Below are 5,785 nucleotides of genomic sequence, written 5' to 3' on the forward strand. Positions count from 1 at the left end.
GTAATGACTTATGCTAGTCCCGCCTGGGAGTTTGCGGCAGACACTCATCTAATGAAATTGCAGTGCCTGCAAAACAAGGTTCTCCGCACGATTGGCAATTTTCCACCGCACACCGGTCCGCGATTTGCACATGGCATTGAAAATCCCGTACGTATATGACTTTATAACAAAATTATGCAGGCAACAAGCAGAAGTCATACAAAATCATGATAATGAGAATGTTCGCAACATCGGAGAAGGCGAAGCCCGGCACAGAAAGTATAAGAGGCTTAAACTTGGCGGCAGTTAGGCATACGACCGTTCAAGTGACTAGACTGCCGTGGTAGCAAATACTACTAGGATATATATGTATATATATGAAAGGGCATAATCCGCTGTACCTAGCCTGGACTGACAAAGGGTGTGTATATATTGTACATAGAAGTAAGGATTAAGTGTGTATTTGTAAATATATGTAAATACAGACAATAGACTTAATACAGACTGGCTGACAGATGACAGACCCGACCTCTCGTCAGAGAGGGCGCTACACATAGACAGGACAGTAACTTTCATTCAAAAGAAATATCTGGTCATGAGCCCCAGCTGGGGCTCGACACCAAGACCGACAGACTGACTGACCGTCAGTTGTAACATGACCTGACCTGACCTGACCTGATGCGTGATAATGTGGGATGTTCCCACACCTTAACAGATGTGCAGTTCCATATGGCACAGATTCTGCTGCACAGTCATTCCCACAACCTCCTGATCATTCATTACACACCTCTTCCTTTGATCCATTGCCTTCAGGTTTAACCCCTGAACATGAGCTTAATGTCCTACCGCCCACCAGAGCCTACAGCAAGACACTTGTGCCCTCTGCTCCTGTTCCTCTCCATGCAGACAGTCCTTCAACTTCCTTTCAAATGTCTGCAATCCAATCATCACCAACAATAGACAACACTTCTTCAGTGAAAGGAGCCTCCTATCTCTTAGGCTCTGAAAATATATATGCTTCTGATGGGGCACTCGGGCATATCAGTTGTCAAAGTTCCAACTCAAAGCCCAGAGCAAGGTGTTCTCTGCTGAAAGAACTTAATTTGGCTTCACTTTCTGAATTGACACCGAGGAAAAGGAAATTATATGCACAAATTCGGTATAAGGAGAGTGCATTCTGCAAACTGAAAAAGAAATACAAAAGAAAGAAGTTGGAAAATCTCTGTGATGTGGACAGATATCCACTCATGGAGAGACTTTCATCTTCTCTCAGTGTAGAGGCTGCCAGATTATTGGCAGCAATTATTAGGAACAGCAAGAAGAAACCTCGGAAGGAGGTGGGATTTTGAAGAGAATGTGTTGTCTCTGTCTCTCCTTAAGCATAGTCCCAAATCCTATATCCTTCTCAGCACACTACTCCCCATCCCATCCAGACGATCCTTGCAGTCTGTCCTCAATACTGTTCCATTTAGGACACGCATCATTGTTCATGTGTTTCATGCACTTGAACAGTCTCTGCAGAAAATGTCTGGTAGAGATCAATATTTTTGTCTGATGTTTGATGTAATGTCAGTCAGAGAGAACTTGCATTTCAATCAGAAGTTTGACTGCATTGACGGTTTTGAGGATTGTGGAAGTCAGGGCAGGACTTGCAGCATTGTAAATCATGCTCTGCTGTTCATGATCTGTAGCCTGCCGAGAAAGTGGAAGCAGCCAGTGGCTTACTACTTTACTCGTTGAAGCACAAAGTCAGAGAAGATTGTGCAATACTTGAAGGAGGTTCTTGACGCCTGTCAGAATGCTGGCCCGAAGGTGGTTGCCACTGTGTGTGACATGGGTGCCACCAATGTCAAGGCCTTGAAACTGTTGGGTGCTTCCAGAAGGAAACCACTCTTCAGATTTCGCAATCAAGAAATTGCAACAGTTTATGATCCACCCCACCTTCTGAAGTGCACCCGGAACCTTTTCCTGAAACATGATGTGCAGTTGAAATCTGAACATGTGGGCACCCAACTTCCTCTTATTGCTGAGTGGGACCACATATTGAAACTGTATGAAATCGACAAAACCAGACCGTTTCGCCTGTTGTATAGGCTGACAGACACCCACCTGGACCCCACAGCACAGAGCTCAATGAATGTGTGCTTGGCTGCACAGGTCATGAGCCATACTGTTGCAGCAATCCTCAATGCTCTAGTGGCTTTAGGTAAACACTATAGGTTTCTTTTATGAGTGAGGGGACTAATAATGAGGACTAGTTTTCAAAGTTACTGCCCCAGAACCCAGTTGTAATCAAACAAACATCATTATCATCTGACTTGAACTGACTTCTGAAACTGTATATCAATATACAAGTTATGTAGAATATGTCACAAATACTGTTTTTAGGATAATTAAGAAATATTTGAAAAGCAGACGACACCATCAGTGATATAATTAAGGTGAATTAGATGGCAAAGATTTTAATATGAGGAATAATGTAATGAAATGTACAAGTTTTGTATAACGTTAGGCGTTTGTAAAGTAATGTGTTATTTTCCAATGTAAAGAAACTGTAATTCACCATGTAAGGAGGCACACCAACTTCTGTCCCCCCCCCACCCCCAATTTATGTGGGTGCAGCAGCGAGTACATGGCAACAGCTGTGTTTGTTGAGGAGGTTGACAAGCTCTTTGATAGTTTCAATGGTGGAACAAGTTTTGGCCGAGGGGAAACACTGTGTTGCCCACTCAGTGACAACAGTCCCCATAAAGAGAAAAAGGCAAGTATGGGGATAAAGAGTTGGATCTTCCTCAATGATGGCAAACCTGCCTTTCTTCATCCTCCTCCTTCACAGAATGGGTGGCTGATTGACATCACTGCTGCCCAGCATGTGTGGAGGACACTGAAAGAGGTGGGTTTTGAGTACCTTCACACTAAAAACCTGAATCAGGACCCCCTGGAGAACACATTTGGAGCTATTCGTTTAAATTGTGGTTCAAACAATAACCCAACTGTGGGACAGTTTGTAGATGCCCTGAAGACTAGCATCATCAATGGCCTTGCATTTAGAGGACTGGGGGAAACTAATTGTGAGGATGATGGTGCTACTCTTCTGGATAATCTACAATCGCTTTTCAGTACACCTGAAGCTGCTTCACGAAATCCTTCCACAAGTCATGACAAGGAAACCCCTGCTGGTGTGCCTGAGAGTTTCCATGTTGCTCAGCAAGTACAGATGGACATGAGCCCTGCAGTACCTGCTGGTGACATTGAAGTGCTCTTAGTGGTTCCATTGCCAGACATGTGCTTCGTGTTGTCAGCTGTGATGCTTGCAAGACATGCCTGACATCTAAAGTGCTGCTATCAGCCAATGTCTTTATTTATTTCAAGGGGTGCAGTGATACAGAACAGTCTCACCTATCCTTCTGAGAAGCTGGTGGAGACTGTTGGTACTGCTGTAACTCTGATGGAGTGTATAATGACAGAGGCTGCCCACTTGAATTCAGTGGAGCAGTATATAACAGCTGCCATCAAGAGCACCATTGACTTCGAGTGGATTAGGTGTTCTGGCTGTTCGCTTCACCACCAACGAATAGTAGATAGTATTGTGAGATGTCTCACATGAATTTACATTCCTTGGTGGTGTAAGTGAAGAAACAGGTTGATGATTGAAGCAGCCAGGCAGAGGGCCACAGAGAGGAAGATGAAGATACTGTCTCATCAGTAAGTCATTAGGAAAGTAATGCTTCTTCATTTTTCCCTTATAATGTCCTGCCCATACCAACCCTGGAAATTGACAGAAGTTATGGAATTACTGGAAGAATATGTGTGCCAACTAGTCACATGAGCATCATTAAATGTTTCATAAGTTGGAGAAAGTATCCCTGGTGACAAGCAGTTGCAGCGCAGCAACCAAAACTACTGTGCAGCGAATGATAACATCGTCATCCACAGTTCAATTACACGCAAGAAACCTACTTTGAAATTGAGCTGCATCTCTTTCCTGCTTTGCAAACATGTTGTAGTGAATGATGATATGGTCAACCACAGTTCGATTACATACACAAAACTTATTTTGAACTTGAACTCCAACTCTTCGCCTCTATGCAAACCTGTTTCCTTCATCTCAGAATGTTAGAACTTCACTGGATCAGAGTTAATTCTGGCCTTTATCTTCAAGCAATTATATTTCAATCCAGTGTCTGGGAAAGTGTTTTCTGACACACATGGGTCTTCTTTATGTGTAGGTAAGACTGAAGAAGCATTAATTTATAATTGACTTGCAATGTTCAGGTTATCCACCTCAGTGTGAAACTCTGAGAAGCAGAATCAGTATCAGGATTGAATGTGGGTAGGACTATTTATGTAATTTCTTTACCTATTCCATTTTCATTACATTGTTATTCACTTCTGTTTTTATAGGTGTATTCCTTCTCTTGCTTTTGCCATCCAATGCTACCTGTACTGGACTGGTGAACATGAACATAAGATTTTCAATAGTAATTGCATTTCTTTAACATATATTATTAATTTTTGCTTTATAATCATATTCAATACTGAACTGGAAGATGAATATATACCAGATTGTCAGTATTCATTACATTCTTTTGTAAGATGTGTTACTTTTGCCATGTAAACCTTTCCATTACTGAACTGGAATGTGAACAGATACCAGATTTTCAGTATTCATTATATTTCTTTAAGATATGTTATTATTTCTGCCATATTGTTCTGCCCAGTACTGAACTGGTGAAGATGAATATATCAGATTTTCTTATATCATTAAATGCAGTCTTAATCTTGTTGACGGGTGTATTTCACATTCTCGAATTCCATCATTCTAATGAAAATAATAAATGGGGACATGAGTATTGTTTCTTACAATATATTGTAACGTGTCTGGAATCCAGAAGTCACTTCTATGGAAACGCTAGAACAGACCGTTGCATAAGAAGTAACAATAGCGATACTGTAATTCCAACAGTGAGCCGTTGTATCGAGAACATCGAATCTCCAGGGTTACGACAAACAAGCATAGCGTTCCCACAGAGATAACGCAATAACAATGGGTCATTGCATAGGAAACGCTGAACAAACAAAGCAACGTCTCCATGGTTATAACAGAGGGTCCATTTGCCTAGCAGCGGCGAGGTTATAAAAGCCCAGCTTCCACGTGAAATCTTCAGTCTTCATCGAGCCAGCTAAGAAGCCAGCTGTTATCAAGCCTTCGGAGAAGAAAGTCTTGGGATAGCAGCCGTCTAAGAATCAAGTCTTGGAATAACCGGCAGAGAAGAGAGTCCAGTGTCTCGCCGAATATTGTAAGAAGTGGGATTGTAACACTGCAAGTTGTGATGATTGTAAACTGTGTGTAAACGAGCGAAAAGAATAAACTCGCTATATCAAAGGACGACGTGAACTTATTTGTAGCGTGACATTGGTGTCAGAAGTGGGATAGAACTTACACACGTGACCGGCAAGATTCGAACCCAAGACACGCGACAATATGATTTATAATACTTAACTATAACCGGAAAACTGTGTTCTTTGTGGTTTTCAAGTGAAAGTTATGAGGAAATTATGAGGCTAATATGCGTATCTCTGATTGAAACAGAATTTTCTTTCAAGTTTCCCCACCTTCAGCTTTCCTAATTACAAGTATTCCATGTATGTTACAGTTCACGATGTTCAATGCTTTTGGTTAAAGAGGTGTTTCATGTGAAAGAAAGGTTATGACTAGGGCCCGGATTTTTATGACCTAAAAACTATAAATATATGCATGCACTTATGACCCAAAAATATGTCAAATATGACCTAAAAAGAGTAC

This window comes from Cryptotermes secundus, unplaced genomic scaffold (genome assembly GCF_002891405.2).
Source record: "Cryptotermes secundus unplaced genomic scaffold, Csec_1.0 scaffold25, whole genome shotgun sequence".
In the NCBI taxonomy this organism is placed as follows: Eukaryota; Metazoa; Arthropoda; class Insecta; order Blattodea; family Kalotermitidae; genus Cryptotermes; species Cryptotermes secundus.